General features: G+C 47.1%; 1 protein-coding gene and 1 long non-coding RNA gene across 7 annotated transcripts in view; one reads left to right on the top strand and one right to left on the bottom strand.

Annotated features, from left to right (window-relative positions):
- LOC135045208 (uncharacterized) overlaps positions 1–15,562 on the bottom strand; it is a 47,485-nt gene extending 31,923 nt beyond the window's left edge. The window contains exon 1 of the long non-coding RNA XR_010237741.1: positions 15,481–15,562. This is a non-coding gene — a long non-coding RNA (uncharacterized LOC135045208). The remainder of the gene's footprint in view (positions 1–15,480) is intronic.
- A 30-nt stretch (positions 15,563–15,592) lies between these two features.
- Positions 15,593–25,295, top strand: part of ATP2B4 (ATPase plasma membrane Ca2+ transporting 4) — a 324,819-nt gene continuing 315,116 nt past the window's right edge. For 2 of the 6 annotated variants that reach the window (XM_063955273.1, XM_063955272.1), the window contains exon 1: positions 15,594–15,763. The gene's annotated coding sequence lies outside the window, so the exon portion shown is untranslated. Of the gene's footprint in view, positions 15,764–25,295 lie in introns of all 6 variants that reach the window. The other 4 variants (XM_063955268.1, XM_063955269.1, XM_063955271.1 and 1 more) reach the window with 3 other exon arrangements.

Here is a 25,295-nt window from a genome sequence, read left to right as displayed (position 1 = left end):
AAGCCAAGCTTAACCGGGTCGCAGACTAAGTACCTAGATTAGGTACTTAGTACACAAGTATAATGCTCCCCTGCTATGACCAACTGGTACCACTGAGGTAATCTGGAGGCTCTCCGGAGGAGCTGTGCGTCCCTGTCAGTCAGCATCTGTGTCAGCTGCAGTAGGGTAAAATGGTGCCTGTGAGCTGCTGGATCCGCTCATAATGAAGCCCCTCCTCTTCAATGGCGCGCGGTCTTCCCGCTCTTCTTTATACTGGCATTATGTGTCTGAGTGCATAAAATGGAGTAAGCCCCCTTTTAAGCTGCAATGCCAGACTGGGTACTATGTACACTACTGTGTACTAAGTCTGGAGACTCAGTCCGCCCTGTGTAGAAGCCGTGTGTCTCTGTACCCTAATGCCGCCATAATGGTCGGCGACCCGCTCACCGGGACGCCGGCTTAGTACTCACCACTCTTCAGTCTTCTGGCTCTGTTAGGGGTGGCGGCGTGCTGCGGGAATGTACGCTCGCCGTGGTGGGGTTTGCGAATAGTTCCCTCAGGAGCTAGCGTGCTGTCAGCGGGGAACGGGACCCCCCCCCCCCCAGTCCCAAGAAGCAGGCAGGCTGGTACCATCCAGTCCTGCCTGAAAAAAAAAAAACTTTAAAAATAAATGCAGAAAACTCTTCAGGAGCTTCCAGAGATGTGACCGGCTCCATCGGGCACATTTTCAAAACTGAGTCTAGTAGGAGGGGCATAGAGGGAGGAGCCAGCACACTTTATCAAACTTCTATAGTGCCCATGGCTCCAAGTGGTCCTGTCTATACCCCATGGTATTAATTGGATTCCCAATATCCCCTAGAACGTAAGAGAAAATTCGATTTTTATGTTAACTAATTTCTTTGCACATATGATTTTAATATGTTGCTGACAGAGCCTATACATTTTTATATATTTTATTTGCTATATATAACCACGTCTGTATGCTGACACAGAAAAGCTTTCGCCTTTTTCTTGTGTGTGTGTCCAGTCCAAATGTTCCACAGTCTCCCCTGTCTGGGGGTACCCTAGACGACTCCACCCTCAGAGAGTCAGGGTGCACACCCTTGCAGCTTCTTTCATTGGCAGATGGGAAATGGGGACATCATAGAATTTGTCGGCAGATAAGAACCACTTGGCCCATCTAGTCTGCCCTTTTTTTTTTTTTTATATTATTTTTATCTCTAACCTTAATTGATCTTTATTTCTTTGTAAGGATATCCTTATGTCTATCCCATGCATGTTTAAATTGCTCTACTGTCTTAGCCTCTACCACCTCTGATGGGAGGCTATTCCACTTGTCCACTACCCTTTCTGTGAAGTAATCATCCTTGGCTCCTCAGACTAAAGGAGGCCCCCCCTCTCCCCAGGACACAATGGCCCAAGCCTTTTATAGGGGCTTTTCACTGCTTCGTCCTATTCAGAGAAGGGATAACCATATTTCTCCAGTGGTGCCCCTGCTCTGTGTCAGGATCACTTTTACATACAGCGTGCGCAGGAGCCGACATGAGGGTGCTGCTCTGGGACTTCCCCCATCTGCCGGGTTACGGACTATGGGATAAATGTATTACAGCGGCATAGATCATGCTACTATAACACTTCCTGCTTCGCCTCATTACCGAGGCGAAGCAGGAAGGGACATCGACAAAATGTATAAACATTGTGTCTGCCGAAGCGGGAGAACTAAAGCTCCCCTTTCCAGTAAGGCCATCCTGAGATGCGCTGTTTCTCCCTGCCCGGCCGGCTCCACTGTGCATGCACGGGATCTCACTACTCACGCGAGATCCCTTGAGCAGTCCAGAGCCGGCACCCGCCATAGTCAGGGACAGCTCTGCCCCTGCTGTGGAGATAGGGCATTGCCACCTACATTGCCCCCTCATATCGGCGTGCTATCTGTTAGCTGTCATACATGGGGTCAGTCCCTCCATTGGTTACCTGTACTCTACCGCATTCAATATAAAATACTTTTACTCACACACAAGGCCATTAACCAAACTACACCAATGTACATCACTTCGCTTATCACAAAATATCTCCCAACCCGACCTCTTCGCTCTTCACAAGACCTGCGTCTCTCATCCACACTCATTACTCGCTCCCACTCACGACTGCAGGACTTTCATCGGGCTGCACCCACTCTGTGGAATGCCCTACCACGCACAATAAGACTCTCCTCTAGTCTCCAAACCTTCAAGCGTTCCCTGAAAACTCACCTCTTTAGGCAAGCGTATCAAATTCCAGAACCACCCAGATAACTTTCATAAACCTGCCTGTCAAATTGCATCCACTCTGTACAGTCCACACATATTCTCACATATCTTCTCATTCTATAAAATAGATAGGCATATGTACACAAGGAAAGGTGCTATTTCCCAATAGATTGTAAGCTTGCGAGCAGGGCCTTCCTACCTCTATGACTGTTATCACCCAGTTTGTTATTGTTATTTCAAATTGTAAAGCGCAACGGAATTTGCTGCGCTATATAAGAAACTGTTAATAAATAAATAAATGGGGGAGAAGCAGGATCAATACTGCTTCTCCCCCATAATGAAGGGTAATACATTTATCCCTATCTCCTCCACCCGTTGCTCTGGGAGATAGACTGCTCACCTGGGTGGATCATTCCTGATCCACCACTGGACTCACTGTACTGCCTGGCATGCACACACAGAGCGCGGGATGTATAAATGGCAAAAATGCAGTAAAACCTTCGAAAATGCCGGAGGTTTTAAAACATTCCTCATATGTACCAACCTTCAGAAAGTAAAACTTGGACCGGATAGTAACCTATAGGATTCTTTCTGCTTTGCTCTGCAGGACTCCCGTGTCATAAACCCAAAAGTCCTTATATCGCACAGGACAACTCTGATCGGGAAAGCTGTTCTTTGTGATTTTACTTGCAATTGTACAGGTATATGGCGTTACTAAACGCTGCTATGCCTGCCATTATGGGTGGGATGTATTACATGCAAAATGCGAAGCTCCGTGGATCCCATCCTGTAAATTACTAGCATAAATCACCTCAGATTTTTGTCACCTGTATGCAGAGGTGGATTGGCCATAGGGTTTACAGGGAAGATTCCCGGTGGGCCGGCGCACCCGTGGGGCCTGTTTTGTTTGAGGACATGTGGTCCTTTTTATAGACATAATGAATAAGATGCAAAATAATTTGCATATGTGAAAATTACTTTGTGATTGCAGATGATCTAGCGCAGGGATGGGGAACCTTCGGTCCTCCAGCTGTTGTTGAACTACACATCCCATCATGCCCTGCAACAGTTTTAGCATGGCCAAATAGCAAAACTGTAGCAAGGCATGCTGGTATGTGTAGTTCAACAGCAGCTGGAGGGCCAAAGGTTCCCCACCCCTGATCTAGTGTATGCTCTGTCTGCCTGCTTGGCTGATATATAAGATTGAGTGAATAGTGATTGGGATACGGTTGGTGTAATAAGCAAGAAAAATAAGATTTTACTTACCGGTAAATCTATTTCTCGTAGTCCGTAGTGGATGCTGGGGACTCCGTAAGGACCATGGGGAATAGACGGGCTCCGCAGGAGACAGGGCACTTTAAGAAAGAATTAGGATACTGGTGTGCACTGGCTCCTCCCTCTATGTCCCTCCTCCTGACCTCAGTTAAGGAAACTGTGCCCGGAAGAGCAGACAGTACAAGGAAAGGATTTTGGAATCCAGAGTAAGACTCATACCAGCCACACCAATCACACCGTATAACTCGTGATAAACTTACCCAGTTAACAGTATGAACAACAACAGAGCATCAGATAACCCTGATGCAACCATAACATAACCCTTATTTAAGCAATAACTATATACAAGTATTGCAGAAGAAGTCCGCACTTGGGACGGACGCCCAGCATCCACTACGGACTACGAGAAATAAATTTACCGGTAAGTAAAATCTTATTTTCTCTAACGTCCTAGTGGATGCTGGGGACTCCGTAAGGACCATGGGGATTATACCAAAGCTCCCAAACGGGCGGGAGAGTCTGGACGACTCTGCAGCACCGAATGAGCAAACACAAGGTCCTCCTCAGCCAGGGTATCAAACTTGTAGAACTTTGCAAAAGTGTTTGAACCTGACCAAGTAGCCGCTCGGCAAAGCTATAATGCCGAGACCCTTCGGGCAGCCGCCCAAGAAGAGCCCACCTTCCTTGTGGAGTGGGCTTTTACTGATTTTGGAAGCGGCAATCCAGCCGCAGAATGAGCCTGCTGAATCGTGTTACAGATCCAGCGAGCAATAGTTTGCTTTGAAGCAGGAGCACCCAGTTTGTTGGATGCATACTGGATAAACAGCGACTCAGTTTTCCTGACTCTAGCCGTTCTGGCTACATAAATCTTCAAAGCCCTGACTACATCCAGTAACTCGGAATCCTCCAAGTCACGAGTAGCCACAGGCACCACAATAGGTTGGTTCATATGAAAAGATGACACCACTTTCGGCAGAAATTGTGGACGAGTCCGCAATTCTGCCCTGTCCATATGGAAAACTAGATAGGGACTTTTATGTGACAAAGCCGCCAACTCTGACACACGCCTAGCCGAAGCCAAGGCTAATAGCATGACCACATTCCACGTGAGATATTTTAACTCCACGGTTTTAAGTGGCTCAAACCAGTGTGATTTCAGGAAACTCAACACCAGTTAAGATCCCAAGGTGCCACTGGGGGCACAAACGGGGGCTGAATATGCAGCACTCCCTTTACAAACGTCTGAACTTCAGGAAGAGAAGCCAGTTCTTTTTGAAAGAAAATGGATAGGGCCGAAATCTGGACCTTAATGGACCCCAATTTTAGGCCCAAAAGTCACTCCCGACTGTAGGAAGTGAAGGAAACGGCCCAGCTGGAATTCCTCTGTAGGGGCATTCCTGGCCTCACACCAAGCAACATATTTTCGCCATATACGGTGATAATGTTTAGCCGTAACGTCCTTCCTAGCCTTTATCAGCGTAGGAATAACCTCATCCGGAATGCCTTTTTCTGCTAGGATTCGGCGCTCAACCGCCATGCCGTCAAACGCAGCCGCGGTAAGTCTTGGAACAGACAGGGCCCCTGTTGTAACAGATCCTGTCTTAGAGGTAGAGGCCATGGGTCCTCTGTGAACATTTCTTGTAGCTCTGGATACCAAGTCCTTCTTGGCCAATCCGGAACAATGAGTATTGTTCTCACTCCTCTTTTTCTTATGATTCTCAGCACCTTGGGTATGAGAGGAAGAGGAGGAAACACATAAACCGACTGGAACACCCACGGTGTCACTAGTGCGTCTACAGCTATCGCCTGAGGGTCTCTTGACCTGGCGCAATACCTCTGTAGTTTTTTGTTGAGGTGGGATGCCATCATGTCCACCTGTGGCAGTTCCCATCGCCTTGCAATCTGCGTGAAGACTTCTTGATGAAGTCCCCACTCTCCCGGGTGGAGGTCGTGTCTGCTGAGGAAGTCTGCTTCCCAGTTGTCCACTCCCGGAATGAACACTGCTGACAGTGCTTGTACGTGATTCTCCGCCCATCGAAGAATTCTGGTAGCTTCCGCCATCGCCACCCTGCTCCTTGTGCCGCCTTGGCGGTTTACATGAGCCACTGCGGCGATGTTGTCTGATTGAATCAGCACCGATTGGTTGCGAAGCAGGGTCTCCGCTTGACTTAGGGCGTTGTATATGGCCCTTAGTTCCAGGATATTGATGTGAAGGCAAGTCTCCTGACTTGACCACAGACCCTGGAAATTTCTTCCCTGCGTGACTGCCCCCCACCATCGGAGGCTTGCATCCGTGGTCACCAGGACCCAGTCCTGAATGCCGAATCTGCGGCCCTCGAGAAGTTGAGCACTCTGCAGCCACCACAGAAGAGACACCCTGGCTCTGGGGGATAGGGTGATCAGCCGATGCATCTGTAGATGCGATCCGGACCACTTGTCCAACAGATCCCATTGAAAGGTCCTCGCATGGAACCTGCCGAAGGGAATGGCCTCGTATGACGCCACCATCTTTCCCAGGACTCGCGTGCAGTGATGCACCGACACCTGTTTTGGTTTTAAGAGGTCTCTTACCAGTGTCATGAGTTCCTGAGCCTTCTCCGTCGGGAGAAAAACCTTCTTCTGGTCAGTGTCCAGAATCATGCCCAGGAAGGGCAGACGCGTCGTAGGAATCAGCTGCGACTTTGGAATATTCAGAATCCAGCCGTGCTGTTGTAACACTTCCCGAGAGCGTGCTACGCTGATCAGCAACTGCTCTCTGGACCTCGCCTTTATGAGGAGATCATCCAAGTATGGGATAATTGTGACTCCCTGCTTTCGCAGGAGCACCATCATTTCTGCCATTACCTTGGTAATTATTCTCGGTGCCGTGGACAGACCAAACGGCAACGTCTGGAATTGGTAATGACAATCCTGTACCACAAATCTGAGGTACACCTGATGAGGTGGATAAATGGGGACATGAAGGTAAGCATCCTTTATGTCCAGAGACACCATAAAATCCCCTTCCTCCAGACTTGCAATGACCACTCTGAGCGATTCCATCTTGAACTTGAACCTTTTCAGGTATATGTTCAGGGATTTTAAATTCAATATGGGTCTGACCGAACCGTCCGGTTTCGGTACCACAAACATTGTCGAATAGTAACCCCTTCCCTGTTGAAGGAGGGGAACCTTTACCACCACCTGCTGGAGATACAATTTTTGAATTGCTGCTAACACTATTTCCCTCTCTATGGGGGAAGCTGGCAGGGCCGATTTGAGGTAACGGTGAGGGGGCATCACTTCGAATTCCAGCTTGTAACCCTGAGACACAATCTCTATAGCCCAGGGATCCACCTGTGAATGAACCCACTTGTGGCTGAAATTTCGGAGACGCGCCCCCACCGGGCCTGGCTCCGCCTGTGGAGCCCCAGCGTCATGCGGCGGATTTAGAGGAAGCCGGGAAGGACTTCTGTTCCTGGGAACTAGCTGTATTGTGCAGCTTCTTTCCTCTACCCCTGCTTCTGGCAAGAAAGGACGCACCTCAGACTTTCTTGCCTCTATGTGATCGAAAGGACTGCATTTGGTAATACGGTGCTTTCTTAGGTTGTGAGGAAATATATGGCAAAAAATTTGACTTTCCAGCCGTAGCTGTGGAGACCAGGTCCGAGAGACCGTCCCCAAACAACTCCTCACCCCTGTAAGGTAAAACCTCCATGTGCCTTTTTGAGTCGGCATCGCCTGTCCATTGCCGAGTCCACAGGACCCTTCTGGCGGAAATCGACATTGCATTTATTCTAGAGCCCAGTAGGCTAATGTCTCTTTGGGCATCTCTCATATATAAGACTGCGTCTTTTATATGCCCCAGGGTCAGTACTATAGTATCCTTGTCCAAGGTATCAAGTTCCTCAGAGAAGGTATCTGTCCATGCTGCTACAGCACTACACATCCAGGCCGACGCAATCGCCGGCCTTAGCAGGGTACCTGAATGTGTATAAATGGACTTCAGGATACCCTCCTGCTTTCTATCCGCAGCATCTTTTAGGATGGCCGTATCCTGTGACGGCAGGGCTACCCTCTTCGATAAGCGTGTTAAAGCTTTGTCTACCCAAGGGGAGGATTCCCAGCGTAACCTGTCCGTTGGCGGGAAAGGATACGCCATAAGCATCCGTTTGGAAATCTGCAGTTTTCTATCTGGAGATTCCCAAGCCTTTTCACATAACTCATTTAACTCATGTGAAGGGGGAAAGGTTACCTCTTGCCTTTTTTCCCCATACATATAAACCCTCTTGTCAGGGACTGGGGTTTCCTCTGTGATGTGTAACACATCTTTCATTGCTATAATCATGTAGCGGATGGCTTTAGCCATTTTAGGCTGCAACTTTGCATCATCGCCATCAACACTGGAGTTGGAATCCGTGTCGATATCTGTGTCAACAACTTGGGATAGTGGGCGCTTCTGAGACCCCGACGGCCTCTGCACTGTAGGATCAGGCATGGGTTGAGACCCTGACTTTCCCAAGGCTTCAGCTTTATCCAACCTTTTATGCAAGGAATTAACATTATCATTTAAAACCTTCCACATATCCATCCAATCGGGTGTCAGCGCCGTCGGCGGCGACCCCACATTCATTTGTACCCGCTCTATTTCCACATAGCCTTCCTCGTCAAACATGCCGACACAAGCGTACCGACACACCACACACACAGGGGATGCTCTATTTGAAGACAGTTCCCCCACAAGGCCTTTTGGAGAGACAGAGAGAGAGAGTATGCCAGCACACACCCCAGCGCTATATTACCCAGGAGTCACACAGTAACTTAGTGTTAACCCAGTAGCCGCTGTACATACTGTTTTTGCGCCAAATTTATGTGCCCCCCCTCTCTTTTTACCCTCTTTCTACCGTGATTCTGCAGGGGAGAGCCTGGGGAGCTTCTTCTCAGCAGAGCTGTGGAGAGAAAATGGCGCTGGTGAGTGCTGAGGAAGAAGCCCCGCCCTCTCAGCGGCGGGCTTCTGTCCCGCGTTTTGTTTAAAAATAATGGCGGGGGCTTATGCATATATACAGTGCCCAACTGTATATATGCTGCTATTACCAAGAGGTACCTAATTGCTGCCCAGGGCGCACCCCCCCTGCGCCCTGCAACCTACAGTGACCGGAGTGTGTGGGTTTAGTGTGGGAGCAATGGCGCACAGCTGCAGTGCTGTGCGCTACCTCATATGAAGACTGGAGTCTTCTGCCGCCGATTTCGAAGTCTTCTTGCTTCTCACGCCGGCTTCTGTCTTCTGGCTCTGCGAGGGGGACGGCGGCGCGGCTCCGGGATCGGACGACCAAGGGTGCGTTCCTGTGTACGATCCCTCTGGAGCTAATGGTGTCCAGTAGCCTAAGAAGCAGGACCTATCTTCTAGTGAGTAGGGCTGCTTCTCTCCCCTCAGTCCCACATAGCAGAGAGTCTGTTGCCAGCAGATCTCTCTGAAAATAAAAAATCCTAACAAAATATTTCTTTTCTAGCAAGCTCAAGAGAGCTCACTATGGTGCACCCAGCTCGTCCGGGCACAGATTCAAACTGAGGTCTGGAGGAGGGACATAGAGGGAGGAGCCAGTGCACACCAGTATCCTAATTCTTTCTTAAGTGCCCTGTCTCCTGCGGAGCCCGTCTATTCCCCATGGTCCTTATGGAGTCCCCAGCATCCACTAGGACGTTAAGAGAAAATAAGAATTTACTTACCGATAATTCTATTTCTCGTAGTCCGTAGTGGATGCTGGGGACTCCGTCAGGACCATGGGGAATAGCGGCTCCGCAGGAGACAGGGCACAAAAAGTAAGCTTTTAGGATCACATGGTGTGTACTGGCTCCTCCCCCTATGACCCTCCTCCAAGCCTCAGTTAGGTACTGTGCCCGGACGAGCGTACACAATAAGGAAGGATATTGAACCCCGGGTAAGACTCATACCAGCCACACCAATCACACCGTATAACTTGTGATCTGAACCCAGTTAACAGTATGACAAACGTAGGAGCCTCTGAACAGACGGCTCACAACAAATAACAACCCGATTTTTTTGTAACAATATCTATGTACAAGTATTGCAGACAATCCGCACTTGGGATGGGCGCCCAGCATCCACTACGGACTACGAGAAATAGAATTATCGGTAAGTAAATTCTTATTTTCTCTAACGTCCTAAGTGGATGCTGGGGACTCCGTCAGGACCATGGGGATTATACCAAAGCTCCCAAACGGGCGGGAGAGTGCGGATGACTCTGCAGCACCGAATGAGAGAACTCAAGGTCCTCCTCAGCCAGGGTATCAAATTTGTAGAATTTTGCAAACGTGTTTGCCCCTGACCAAGTAGCAGCTCGGCAGAGTTGTAATGCCGAGACTCCCCGGGCAGCCGCCCCGGATGAGCCCACTTTCCTTGTGGAATGGGCCTTGACAGATTTAGGTTGTGGCAAGCCTGCCACAGAATGTGCAAGTTGAATTGTGCTACAAATCCAACGAGCAATCGTCTGCTTAGAAGCAGGAGCACCCATCTTGTTGGGTGCATACAATATAAGCAGTGAGTCAGACTTTCTGACTCCCGCCGTTCTTGAAATATATATTTTCAATGCCCGGACCACGTCCAACAACTTGGAATCCTCCAACTCGTTAGTAGCCGCAGGCACCACAATAGGCTGGTTCAGGTGAAACGCTGACACCACCTTAGGCAGAAAATGAGGACGCGTCCGCAGTTCTGCCCTGTCCGTATGGAAAATCAGATATGGGCTCTTATATGATAAAGCCGCCAATTCTGATACTCTCCTGGCTGAAGCCAGGGCCAGTAGCATGGTTACTTTCCATGTAAGATACTTCATCTCCACCGATTTGAGCGGCTCAAACCAATGGGATTTTAGAAAATCCAAGACTACATTAAGATCCCACGGTGCCACTGGGGGCACAACCGGGGGCTGTATATGTAGTACTCCTTTTACAAAAGTCTGGACTTCAGGAACTGAAGCCAATTCTTTTTGGAAGAAAATCGACAGGGCCGAAATTTGAACCTTAATGGACCCCAATTTGAGGCCCATAGACAATCCTGTTTGCAGGAAATGTAGGAATCGACCCAGTTGAAATTCCTCCGTGGGGGCCTTCCTGGCCTCACACCACGCAACATATTTCCTCCAAATGCGGTGATAATGTTGTGCAGTCACCTCCTTCCTGGCCTTTACCAGTGTAGGAATGACCTCTTCCGGAATGCCTTTTTCCTTTAGAATTCGGCGTTCAACCGCCATGCCGTCAAACGCAGCCGCGGTAAGTCTTGGAATAGACACGGTCCCTGCTGAAGCAGGTCCCGTCTTAGAGGTAGAGGCCACGGATCCTCCGTGAGCATCTCTTGAAGTTCCGGGTACCAAGTTCTTCTTGGCCAATCCGGAGCCACTAGTATCGTTCTTACTCCCTTTTGCCGTATAATTCTCAGTACTTTTGGTATGAGAGGCAAAGGAGGGAACACATACACTGACTGGAACACCCACGGTGTTACCAGAGCGTCCACAGCTATTGCCTGAGGATCTCTTGACCTGGCGCAATACCTGTCCAGTTTTTTGTTGAGGCGGGACGCCATCATATCCACCATTGGTTTTTCCCAACGGTTCACAATCATGTGGAAGACTTCTGGATGAAGTCCCCACTCTCCCGGGTGTAGATCGTGTCTGCTGAGGAAGTCTGCTTCCCAGTTGTCCACTCCCGGAATGAATACTGCTGACAGTGCTATCACATGATCTTCCGCCCAGCGAAGAATCCTTGCAGCTTCTGCCATTGCTGTCCTGCTTCTTGTGCCACCCTGTCTGTTTACGTGGGCGACTGCCGTGATGTTGTCCGACTGGATCAACACCGGCTGACCCTGAAGCAGGGGTTTTGCCAGACTTAGAGCATTGTAAATCGCTCTTAGCTCCAGTATATTTATGTGAAGAGACATCTCCAGGCTTGACCATACTCCCTGGAAGTTTCTTCCTTGTGTGACCGCTCCCCAGCCTCTCAGACTGGCATCCGTGGTCACCAGGACCCAGTCCTGTATGCCGAATCTGCGGCCCTCTAACAGATGAGCACTCTGCAACCACCACAGAAGAGACACCCTTGTCCGTGGCGATAAGGTTATCCGCTGATGCATCTGCAGATGCGATCCGGACCATTTGTCCAGCAGATCCCACTGAAAAGTTCGTGCGTGGAATCTGCCGAATGGAATCGCTTCGTAAGAAGCCACCATCTTTCCCAGGACTCTTGTGCATTGATGCACAGACACTGTCCCTGGTTTTAGGAGGTTCCTGACAAGTTCGGATAACTCCCTGGTTTTCTCCTCCGGAAGAAACACCTTTTTCTGAACCGTGTCCAGAATCATTCCCAGGAACAGCAGACGTGTCGTCGGGGTCAACTGAGATTTTGGAAAATTCAGAATCCACCCGTGTTGTTGCAGCACTAGTTGGGTTAGTGCTACTCCGTCTTCCAGCTGTTCTCTGGATCTTGCCCTTATCAGGAGATCGTCCAAGTAAGGGATAATTAATACGCCTCTTCTTCGTAGAAGGATCATCATTTCGGCCATTACCTTGGTAAAGACCCGAGGTGCCGTGGACAATCCAAACGGCAGCGTCTGAAACTGATAATGACAGTTTTGCACCACGAACCTGAGGTACCCTTGATGTGAAGGGCAAATTGGGACATGCAGGTAAGCGTCCTTTATGTCCAGGGACACCATAAAGTCCCCTTCTTCCAGATTCGCTATCACTGCTCTGAGTGACTCCATCTTGAACTTGAATTTTTGTATGTACAGGTTCAAAGATTTGAGATTTAGAATAGGTCTTACCGAGCCATCCGGCTTCGGTACCACAAATAGCGTGGAGTAATACCCCTTTCCCTGTTGTAGGAGGGGTACCTTGACTATCACCTGCTGAGCAAACAGCTTGTGAATGGCTTCCAATACCGTCGCCCTGTCCGAGGGAGACGTTGGCAAAGCAGACTTTAGGAACCGGCGAGGGGGAGACTTCTCGAATTCCAACCTGTAACCCTGAGATACTACCTGTAGAATCCAGGGGTCCACCTGTGAGCAAGCCCACTGTGCGCTGAAATTCTTGAGTCGACCCCCCACCGTTCCTGAGTCCGCTTGTAAGGCCCCAGCGTCATGCTGAGGGCTTTGCAGAACCCTGGGAGGCCTTCTGTTCCTGGGCAGGGGCTGCTTGCTGCCCTCTCTTACCCCTTCCTCTGCCCCGAGGCAGATATGACTGTCCTTTTGTCCGCTTGTTTTTATAGGAACGAAAGGACTGCGGCTGTAAAGACGATGTCTTTTTCTGTTGGGAGGGGGTCTGAGGTAAAAAAGTGGATTTTCCGGCAGTTGCCGTAGCCACCAGATCCGATAGACCGACGCCAAATAATTCCTCCCCTTTATACGGCAATACTTCCATATGTCGTTTGGAATCCGCATCACCTGACCACTGTCGCGTCCATAAACTCCTTCTGGCAGATATGGACATCGCATTTACTCTCGATGCCAGAGTGCAAATATCTCTCTGCGCATCTCGCATATAAAGGAAAGCATCCTTTAATTGCTCTATAGTCAATAAAATACTGTCCCTATCCAGGGTATCAATATTTTCAGTCAGGGAATCCAACCAGACGACCCCAGCACTGCACATCCAGGCTGAGGCGATGGCTGGTCGCAGTATAACACCAGTATGAGTGTATATACTTTTCAGGGTAGTTTCCAGCCTCCTATCAGCTGGATCCTTGAGGGCGGCCGTATCAGGAGACGGTAACGCCACTTGTTTCGATAAGCGTGTGAGCGCCTTATCCACCCTAGGGGGTGTTTCCCAGCGCGCCCTAACCTCTGGCGGGAAAGGGTATAATGCTAATAACTTTTTTGAAATTAGCATTTTTCTATCTGGGTTAACCCACGCTTCATCACATACATCATTTAATTCCTCTGATTCAGGAAAAACTACAGGTAGTTTTTTCACCCCCCACATAATACCCCTTTTTGTGGTACTTGTAGTATCAGAGATATGCAAAGCCTCCTTCATTGCCGTGATCATATAACGTGTGGCCCTACTTGAAAATACGTTTGTTTCATCACCGTCGACACTAGATTCAGTGTCTGTGTCTGGGTCTGTGTCGACCGACTGAGGTAAAGGGCGCTTTACAGCCCCTGACGGTGTCTGAGACGCCTGGGCAGGTACTAACTGGTTTGCCGGCCGTCTCATGTCGTCAACTGATTTTTGTAATGTGCTGACATTATCACGTAATTCCATAAACAAAGCCATCCATTCCGGTGTCGACTCCCTGGGGGGTGACATCACCATTATCGGCAATTGCTCCGCCTCCACGCCAACATCGTCCTCATACATGTCGACACACACGTACCGACACACAGCAGACACACAGGGAATGCTCTTATCGAAGACAGGACCCCACTAGCCCTTTGGGGAGACAGAGGGAGAGTTTGCCAGCACACACCCAAGCGCTATAATATATATGGGAACAACCCTATATAAGTGTTGTTCCTTATAGCCGCTTAAATATATAAAAATATCGCCAAAATATGCCCCCCCCTCTCTGTTTTACCCTGTTTCTGTAGTGCAGTGCAGGGGAGAGTCCTGGGAGCCTTCCTCACAGCGGAGCTGAGCAGGAAAATGGCGCTGTGTGCTGAGGAAAATAAGCCCCGCCCCCTATTCCGGCGGGCTTTTCTCCCGGAGTTTTAGACATTTGGCATGGGTTAAATACATACATATAGCCTTAATGGCTATATGTGATGTATTCTTTTGCCATTAAAGGTATTATATATTGCTGCCCAGGGCGCCCCCAGCAGCGCCCTGCACCCTCCGTGACCGTCTGGTGTGAAGTGTGTGACAACAATGGCGCACAGCTGCAGTGCTGTGCGCTACCTTCATGAAGACTGAAGAGCCTTCTGCCGCCTGTTTCCGGACCTTCAATCTTCAGCATCTGTAAGGGGGGTCGGCGGCGCGGCTCCGGGACGAACCCCAGGGTGAGACCTGTGTTCCGACTCCCTCTGGAGCTAATGGTGTCCAGTAGCCTAAGAATCCAATCCATCCTGCACGCAGGTGAGTTGAAATTCTCTCCCCTAAGTCCCTCGATGCAGTGAGCCTGTTGCCAGCAGGACTCACTGAAAATAAAAAACCTAAAAAACTTTTTCTAAGCAGCTCTTTATGAGAGACACCTAGATTGCACCCTGCTCGGACGGGCACAAAAACCTAACTGAGGCTTGGAGGAGGGTCATAGGGGGAGGAGCCAGTACACACCATGTGATCCTAAAAGCTTACTTTTTGTGCCCTGTCTCCTGCGGAGCCGCTATTCCCCATGGTCCTGACGGAGTCCCCAGCATCCACTTAGGACGTTAGAGAAATATATATTTCTAAAGAATGATATAGTTTCCTAAATTCTGAAGGTGTATCATATAATGTGCTCATAATATTTAATTTTATTTCTTTTTAACTTCCCCCTTGATGCTAGACATGCCCACTATGTGGAAAGTCTTGGGGGGAGGGTGCTGCTGCCATGGCTAGACCTTACACCTCTGATGCTGCCCATGTGGGGCCACTAGTACAAATTTTTCCAGGGCCGCTTTTTGTTCCCAATCCGCCCCTGCCTGTATAAGGCACTCTACTTATATGACATTGGGTATAATATACCGTATTATCATATCTGAAACTGCACCTAAATGGAAATAAAAATACCCTGGCATAGACCATGATGAGGACTGTGTTCTGCAGAACCAGTGCCAACACCTGGCTTTGCGATTGGTGGTAAAAGTAGAAGGATAACTGTAGGTCTCTCCACATGCTGTGGAAGTGCCCTGACATTCACTAGCTGGCTACACATGCTGGGCCTTGTAGTTCCACAGTAGCTGGAGAGCCACCTCTGGCACTGCAGATGACACGGAGTAATGCTGCTTGCAGCCAGAGCTCGACTGCTGCCTTCTACAGCTCTACCTTAAATCCACACCGAGGAGGCCACTTACCAGCAGAGCGACCTTAAATCACCGAGGAGAGACGGCCTGTTCGACGCAGCGTTCAGCCCATTCCCCGTATCGGGAGCCGCCCCCGGGCGGGGCTGTGTCTGCCTGAGACTGATTTGATACCGACACGAGCGCTGCTGCTACCGGTGGGTGAGGAGCTGACACCTATTCCCCTATCATCCTTCCCAGCAGCCCCATATACGTCATCGCCGCGGTATACAGACACCGTACAGCCGCAGAGCTCAGCAGCCCGGAGTGCCCCCACCCCGCTCCCGGGGCAGTCACGGTAAGTGCCACACAGGGTGTGCGGCATATGTGCCTGTGCCCGCCCTGTCATGTCTCCGACCGCGTCTCTTATTGGGTCGTGTTTTCTGTAAAACCTGCGGATAAACTATACCATGCCACAGGTACTGTGGTGCCTCATGTCAGACGGCATGTGTGCGGTGTCCGAGATGTGCGCGTGCCTTCACCCTGCTGCCTGTTATGCGCTGCACATATTGCAGTGGCTGCTGCTCATTGCGGCGCAGGCAGGACCAGCAGTATTTGTGGTGCCCCTGTCCTGAAGAACTTACATTCCAACCACCACCCAGTGTAGCTGTACTGCATTGGTTAACGTGTACAAGTATGGGCGTGCTCCTTGGATGTGCTATGTATATGTTTACCAAGTATTTGCTAAAGTGTGTGTATGTAGCAAAAATAAATAATACAGCATGATGCAGTTGTGTGTGTGTTCTGTATATCATACAAGGCAGCAATGTGAGAAGAATCTATTACAATGCTGTGTAATTGTTTATACAGTATATACTCCATTTATAATTTTGTAATCATGCAGTTACATATCATAGATTGCATGGACTTTTTTTTTTTTTTTTTCTTTCTTGATATTTAATTCACTGATTAGATCTGAAAAGAATAAGTGTTCTGGTTGATAGGTGCTTACAGTATAGCCCACACATGTAATAACTGCTATTATCTTCACCAAATTGAATTATGAATTGTAGCATTGCCATAATTATGCAGGTGATTCAGAGAAGCTTGCCCAGATTCACTGGACCCTAGAGCAACATGTGTTCACCTTTTATGCTAGTGTAGTATTATGAGCAAATTGTATTCATTATGTTATATTTAGTTATTTGTACTGATGTACTTCACATGCAACACTATATGTAGGTATTTGTGAGTGTTGCCATGGTTTGAGTATTGTATTAAGTGCCTGGTTGTAACATAACTGCAGTATCAGGGCCCTAGTTTGTCTTTTGAGGATTGAGCTGAGTTTTAGTCCCAAGTAATTATGTGCTACAGTATACTGTACATTGACCTCTTCTTTTTTGTTTTTGTGTCTGCCTCCAGAAGGCTTGGGGTTTCCCTGTCACAAGATCTTGTTCCCAGTGGGAAAAGTTGTTCAGACTTTCCAAGTACAGTAGCTGCGTCTGTTCTGGAATCTGTTGCCTTTTGTATTAAAGTACCGCCGGAAAGATAATTATATAAAATTGTTGTATTAAGTCTTTTTGTGCATTTCTTTATGAAATATGTTTGGATTATTGATTGTGGCGGTCTGCCTAAATAGTATATTGTTTAATTATATATTAAGCATTACCTGTATGCTACCTTAATGTTGGATTCATAATAATGGAATGACCATAATAGACCATAAAACAAGAGATTTTTTTCTTTTTTTCTTTTTTTTCTTTTTCTTTTCTAATTCACAACCATTCTTGTCTCGGTGAGTTTACAATCCAAATTCCATACCACAGGTGCGCACGCTCACATGACTAATTTTTACATACTACTTGGACTTACATTTATCTCAAAATACAGCACATGTAGCCTGTACCTAGTATAAACAGCCAATATAGCTTTATACATACTGTAGTTCAGTTTTTTTGAGGAATGCTTCCTTAAACAAGGAGAGAAACATAATATTCTTGGTCCAAGATGAGTTGTTTCCAACGAGAATTGGTCTACATCAGACAAAAGCAGTAGTGCAAAAGGTACGGTTTGGATAAAGCATTTTGCGGGGATCCCCCATGTCTGTCTAACAAGGATGTCATATTTTGGAGTGCGGTAGGCTATAATTAATATTGTTAGCTCTAAATCCTTTTGAGTGTGCTGTCTGTATTTTGATCCCCTTGAAATCCATGTGTGTATGTATAAGCAGATGTATCTCACTGAGCCGTTCTGCTGATCGGATAAATTGGTTCATCCAGAGCTAGGCTAATACTGGTGATCCTAATTATATTTGTATTGGTAGGTGATATAAGACCAGTGATCCTACTGATGTTTGCAGGGGAAAGAGCTGAGTTTATTTATGCAGGGCAAGGGGAATTCAAATTTTAAGTCGTGTATAAAAAGATTTTCTTTCTGAAACATAATATTGTAAAGCCATGATACGCCTGCCTTTTCGTCTTTTCTCCTTCTGTTCGTAAAGGAGATGGGTACCCTTAGCTGAATATTCTGTTCTTAAAAGAACAGCTTTACAGTGACTGAAGAGAGTATCCCAGGATTGGGCGTTATCGTCACATGATTGACTCACATCCAATCTTTGGACACACTTTTCAACCAGGCGTGCCCTGCTGCCATTAAGCCACTTGGCTAGTAATAATAAATACAGCATTTAACATGCAGTTTGGAGGCAAGCCAGTCAAGTCCCAGATACGTTTAGCGGATCTCCTTAATCTACATTTCAGTCCTTATGGTGCACCATATACCTGTACACTGTATATTTAATAACAAGTACAGTTTTTTTTGTTTTTTTTTGTTTTTTTAAATACCATATATTTTAAGTGCTGACATCCTCACAATGGTGCTTGTTTAAAATTATGTTAAAGACTTGTAGGTCTTTAACAATAATATTGGTTTTGATATTAAATAGAGCACAATATATTTCTCTATTCATTTTGTGTTTCATAGGTAGCCTAAGATTTGAGTCTGCAACACAGAAAAAAATGAGGAACTTTGTTAATTATGTAGTCTGCACTCATGAATTTTATATAGTGGACATTGTAATATACTAGTATTTTAGAACTGTTTTTCTCGGGTGTGGTTCATAGGGTCGACCACTAGTGGTTCACAGTAACGAAGTTGACACCCGAAATAGGTCGCCATGAGCAAGGTTGACATGACAAAAGGTCGACCATAAGGTTTTTTTTTTTTAAATGTAGTGTCGTTCTCTTTATAAAGTGACCGGGAACCCCAATTAGTGCACAGTGTCCCCTCGCTTCATCCGCCATTCTTCGGGCAAGGTGCCTCACTCCGCTACCTCTGCGCTCGGCACAGGTTACTGTTCCCAATTGTAGTCCATGTGGATCGTAAAGTATGAAAAAGTAAAAAAAATGAAAAAAATTGTGAAAAACTCATGTCGTCCTATTGTCATGTTGACCTGGTAACCATGTTGACCTAGAAACCCTGTCGACCTAATGCATGGCGACCTAATGACTGTTGACATAAGTGTGGTCGACATAGAGACCGGATAACGTTTTTCTCTGTGCCACTAGCTATTGTTCCTGGTGTTTTCATATTTGCCCCTTCTCCTCCCACCCCCCCCCCCCCCTCCGTGTTTCCTTGTATTCTTCACATTTCCCACCACCTCCCCACTTGACCCTATCCTCTACCACCTCCTCCGCTACCTCTCTCCTTCTGCCTGTTCCTATCTTGCCCACCTTCTCAGTCTCTCCCTCTCATCAGGCACTGTCCCCTCTGCCTTCAAGCATGCTCTTGTCTCCCCTATTCTTAAGAAAACCTACCCTTGATCCAAACACCCTCTCCAACTATCGACCCATCTCTCTCCTCTCTTTTGCCTCCAAACTCCTTGAGCGTATTGTCTATAACCACCTCACTGCCTTTCTTTCCTCCCATTCAACGTTTGACCCATTCCAGTCTGGTTTCCACTCTCTCCACTTCACTGAAACTGCCCTCACAAAAGTCTGCAATGACCTCCATGCAGCCAAATCTAAGGGCCACTACTCTCTTCTTATTCTTCTTGACCTCTCTGCTGCTTTTGAAACTGTGGACCACCTTCTCCTTCTGCAAATCCTTCACTCTCTTGGTCTTCGTGATACTGCCCTCTCCAGGCTGTCTTCCTACCTCTCTGATCGTTCTTTCTCTGTCTCCTCTCATGACGCTACTTCCCCCCCACTTCCAGTAACTGTTGGTGTCCCCCAAGGTTTTGTTCTTGGTCCTCTCCTTTTCTCTCTATACGGCCTCTTTAGGTGAACTCATAAGTTCTCTTAGCTTCCAATATCACCTCTATGCTGATGACACTCAAATCTACCTTTCCTCCCCTGATCTCTCCCCGACTCTTCTTACTTGTACCTCCAACTGTCTCTCTGCTATTTCTCTTCCTGGATGTCCCAGTGCTTCCTAAACTCAACATGTCCAAGACTGAGTTGATTATCTTCCCACCCTCCCACACAACCTCACCTCCCACTATCTCATTATCCATTGATGGCATGACTATCTCCTCTAGCCCCCAAGTACGCTGTCTTGGCGTAATCCTTGAATCCTCCCTCTCCTTGAAACCACACATTCAGCACCTTTCACAAACCCGTCATTTTCATCTCAGAAACATTTCCAGGATCAGACCCTTTCTCACCCAGGATGCCACCAAGATCATTATCCACTCACTAATTATTTCCAGACTGGATTACTGTAATCTCCTCCTAACTGGCCTTCCTGACAATTACCTCTCTCCACTCCAATCTATCCTCAATGCTGCAGCCTGGCTCATCTTCCTCCCCTAACTCTCTACATCCACCTCCCTTTTCCTTCAAGCCCTTCACTGACTACCCTTTCAGAATCCTATTCAGACTTCTCTCACTCACTTACAAAGTACTCACCCACTCCTCTCCCACTTACATTTCTGATTACTTGCTCCCACTCCTATCTCCAAGATTTTTCACGTGCTGCTCCCTTACTCTGGAATTCTCTACCTTTCCCCCCTCAGACTCTCCACCTCTCTACAGAACTTCAAATGGGCTCTTAGGACCCACTTCTTTACCAAACCCAGCAAAATCTCATCCTAACCCTCTGTCCCACGCTCGGTCTACGCCATCTGTGTCACCCCTGTCTGTCTGCCCCTCCCCTTTAGAATGTAAGCTCCCACGAATAGGGTGCATATCCTTCTCTTATTTTTAATAATCTTGAACTGCCCAAATCCTGCAGTTTTCGGCCACCATGATACTTAACTCAGCGTTGTCAAACTGATGTAGTTATGCTTAGTTATCCTGTACTTGTCTTATATTGTCTATAACTGTAAGTCACTGTTTTCCTGTTTTGATTATGTGCATATGTACTCTGTAATTGGGTGCTGCGGGACCCTTGTGGTGCCATATAAATAAAGGATGATGATGATGATAATAATCTCTACCCCCCCACCACCTTTCTTGTTTCCCTCTTTACCCTCTCTCTACCCCATCTTCCCTTCACCTCTCTTTCCTACCCTTCCCTTCATCTCTCTCCCTCTTCCTGTGATCTCGTTGACTCTCTTCTCCTCCCACCCCTCTCTCTCTTTTTTTTTTGTTTTTTTTTTTTTTTTGTTTCCATCCACCTCTCTCAGTCCCTCTGTTCCTTCAAGCTCTCTTCCTCTTCTTGCCATCAGTCTTTCCCTCCTCCCATTATTTGCTCATTATCTGGGACCATCTCCTCTGGCGGAGAGGTGGGTGCACCCAATTCACCAGGGCCATTATGAGATCAATGTGGCTCTGGTCCTGTGGGGGGCCAAATCTGGGAGGTGTAGCCACGCCCCCTTCCACCCAAAGACCCGTAAAAAATACTAATTGCATTTCTGCAAAGTGGAATATTTGTCCCCCTCAGCCCCTCCAACATCCTTGGGCAATTCGTATCCCCTCACCTCTTGGTGACCCTGCGGGCAATTAGTGATAACTGTGAAATGGCGGGGACCTCCCTCTAGCTTTCACTGTGCTTGCGCTAGACCAGGGTTGGGCAATAAGATGCCAGAATGTGTAGTTCATCAGCAGCTGAATGTCCGCTGATTATCCACCCCTACGCTAGACACACAATCAGCTGGAATATATTATAGATAATATATGAATGCTGAAGTTTATTAATGCCTTCATGACTGTTTACTTATTGTGACAATATTTGACTTATTAATGATGCACGACTGCAAATGTTACCATTTTATTTTGAATGTATCTCTTATGATGTTGAGCAAAACTATTAGAAAAATGTTTTGCTCATGACATAGGGAATCATTCAGACCTGATCGCACGCTGCATTTTTTCGCAGCCACGCGATCGGGTCTGAACTGCGCATGCATGCGACCCGCAATGCGCAGGCGCGTCGGCCGCTGGCGACGCATCTTACGAAGAAAGAAATTTCACCGGCGATCGCAAGAAGATTGACAGGCAGAAGGCATTCGTGGGCGGCAACTCAACGTTTTCTGGGAGTGTCCAGAAATGCAGGCATGCCCGGCCGTTTCCAGGGAGGGTTCCTGACGTTAGCAACATCCCGGATCGTCGCAGCGGCTGAGTAAGTTCTGGGCTGTGCAGAAACTGCACAAACTTTTGTTTGTGCAGTTTCTCTGCACAGCCATTCGCACCCCTGCACAGCGATAGCCCCCTCCCCCTGTAGGCTGAGATTACCTGGTTGCAGCAGTGCAAAAAACAGTCTGCGTGCGACCAGGTCTGAATTAGGCCCTTAGTACCTTATACTATTTTTCTTTTAAAGCCAACTGCTATCACTATTCTGAAAGGAGTCATTATTAGTAGTAGTGCAGTGCTAGAAATCACAGTGTAATAGTTTATTTACAGGTTTTATTAAATAAATGCGGTCTAGAGTGTGGAATCCAGGCACCTGTAAACCTTTCCCAATATGCCTTAGGTGATTTTTATGTAGCAAGTTGAGTATAGAGATTATGGGGTATATGCAATTGCGGTCGAATTCCCGAAAATGTCGAAAAATGGGACATTTTCGCCCCAAAAAAAAAAAAATCGACAATGCAATTCAGTACTTTTCGTCAAAAAAACGGCCATTCCAAATTCGACTTTTTGAAATTCGACAATTGTCAAATTCGACATTTCTGCAATGGTACAAATGCGGCATTTCGACAAAAGTATATTCAATTGAAGATTGTAAATTTGACAACAGTGCTTTTAGACAGTAAATTCGTCATTTTCAATCCGCCACACTTTGCTGGCGGAATCTAATAAAATTTTTTAAAAAACATGTTTTTTTTTGTGTTTTGTTTATTGGTAATAGCATATCTATTTATATTAGAAGGGATTAGGTACTTGGTTTGTCTATTTAGGAGGCACAAGTATTATTTATATATTTAAAAAAAAAAGAATATATATATATATATATATATATATATATATATATATATATATATATATATATATTAAATGGAATGGGGTAAAAATAAGAAAAAAAATGCGTGGGGTCCCCCCTCCTAAGCATAACCAGCCTCGGGCTCTTTGAGCCGGTCCTACTTGCCAAAATACGGGAAAAAAATGACAGGAGATCCCCCGTATTTTAACAACCAGCACCGGGCTCTGCGGGTAACCCCACCGCTGACCGCAAAGTTCCCACCATTGAAACTAATGGAGGGAGCTGTGCGATGCGCTGTCTGCCAGCTCAGACGCGCAAAGCCAATCAGGAGAGTGCCACGAAGTGGCGCTTCCTGATTGGCTGAAGGGACCTTCTGTGACTGGAGTCACGGGGGGTCTCTGCATTCGGGGAAAGGGGTCCCATATGTAAACATGGGACCCCTTTCAGTCCGTCTGGTTCGGGTAAATGCGTTTTTTTGTTTTGCCAAGTACGTGGATTACAATAAAAGAACCGGACACTGGATCAGGTGAGTATAATTTTATTTTCAGGTACCCCGGACGTCGACATTGGAGACGTGGCCAGAGTCGGCGTGTCAACATAGGTAAGTATGTGTGTCGGCATGTATGTAATAGTTATACTTTCACGGTGTCTGTGTCCTGTTTTTATTTGGGTATTTTTTTTGCAGTAGAACTACAGGTACCAGCGGGCCCGTTTACCCCTGCATGCTGGTACTTGTGGTTCTCCAAGTACCGGCTTGCGGTGGAGGCTTGCTGGGACTTGTAGTTCTTCTGCAAAAAACAATATTCTTTCATTTTTACACATGGCTATCAGCCCCCCATCCGCAGTTCATGGATGGGGGGGACAGCCTCGGGCTTCACCCCTGGCCCTTGGGTGGCTGGGGAGGAAGACCCCTTGATTGAAGGGGTCCCCACTCCTCCAGGGTACCCCGGCCAGGGGTGACTAGTTGGGTATTTAATGCCACGGCCGCAGGGCGCTGTATAAAAGTGACCCCCGGCTGTGGCATTATCTGTCCAGCTAGTGGAGCCCGGTGCTGGTACAAAAAATACGGGGGACCCCTACTCTTTTTGTCCCCTGTATTTTTTGGACCAGGTGCAGAGCCCGGTGCTGGTTGTTAAAATACGGGGGATCCCCTGTCATTCCCCCCCCCCGTATTTTGGCAACCAGGACCGGCTCAAAGAGCCCGAGGCTGGTTATTCTTAGGAGGGGGACCCCACGCAAGTTTTTTTCGGGTTTTTTACCGTTTTTAAAAAAAATCTAATCAAAATCCGTCAAATCGGCCGTTTTTCGACAGCGGGACTGTCGAATTCGTTTTTTATTGAATATGTCGAATTCCGGCACCCACCTGCCGGAATTCGACGGTCGAATTGTGTCGAATTTAAAAACGGGCGAAAAACTGCCGCAATTCGCCCGGAATTGCATATACCCCTATGTGTGTGAAATGAAAAAGCCTGTGCTATGTAATTTTCCCTAACGTTGTAAGTGCGTTTTGAATGGTGTATCTCTGTGTCTCCTTTCCAGATATGCTCCCTCATAAGTCCGACTTCTGTTGTCCCCCCTTTCTTAGTCATAATTCTTGTCCCTCTCATTTCAATGTTCTTCTGTTGCCCTTGAGGTCACGGTTGGATAGCTGGTGTCACCTGTTTATGACAGATGTGCCTCACCTGCTCTGCTTTTCACATTCCCAGTCTCTACAAAAGCAGGCCAACCAAAGTAGCGTAGACTGTAAGACATTGATTAAGTTACCTTCTAAAATGATATGTCTGGTATAAGATTTTAACATTATTTAGCTTTGTGCTGTTATTTAGTCACTGCCTTCTATATCAGTACTGCGAAGAATCAGTCTCTTAATATTCTGTGCTTTATATTGTGTACATGTATATTTTAGGCATGTTTTTCTTTTGTGTGCAAGGTCTATATGCCTCCACTGTTCTGTTTTTTATTTATTTATTTTAGCAGGGGGACTGCTGTTTACATATTGTTGAGTTCTTTGTTTATTTGTTCTTTGATTGTGTCATTCTTGGCTCATGCTGTTGGTGATACCTGCATACCAGATGTTTGAGAGCCTTTACAATTTCAATACAATACATTGTCAGTTGTAATGCAATTGTAGACATGCTCAATATATTAACCCTGTTTGGTGTGAGTGTTCCCCACCAAATCACAACATGATGTTTGGCATCCATCTTCCTGATTACCTCAGTAGAGTTGGATTCTTCATATTTGTTGTTAGGTTCAAAAGAAAGTTGTGGTTTTTTTTTGTTGTAAGAAATCTGCTGCCCGTCCTCCTATATTTCTCTCTGGGTCCATTCACATACTGTAGCTACTACATGAAATTATGATTTGTGACCAGATATTAACAAGAACCTCTGACCTTATCTCCCTTTACACTCCCGCCTGTCCTCTTCGCTCTGCTAATGTACGCTGCAATTACTGATTACCTCCTCCCACTTCTTACCTCCAAGATTTTGCATGTGCTGCTCCCTTTCTCTGGAATTCTATAATTCTCC

Source organism: Pseudophryne corroboree, chromosome 2 (assembly GCF_028390025.1).
Source record: "Pseudophryne corroboree isolate aPseCor3 chromosome 2, aPseCor3.hap2, whole genome shotgun sequence".
Classification (NCBI taxonomy): domain Eukaryota; kingdom Metazoa; phylum Chordata; class Amphibia; order Anura; family Myobatrachidae; genus Pseudophryne; species Pseudophryne corroboree.
This window is presented reverse-complemented; position numbering and strand designations above follow the sequence as displayed.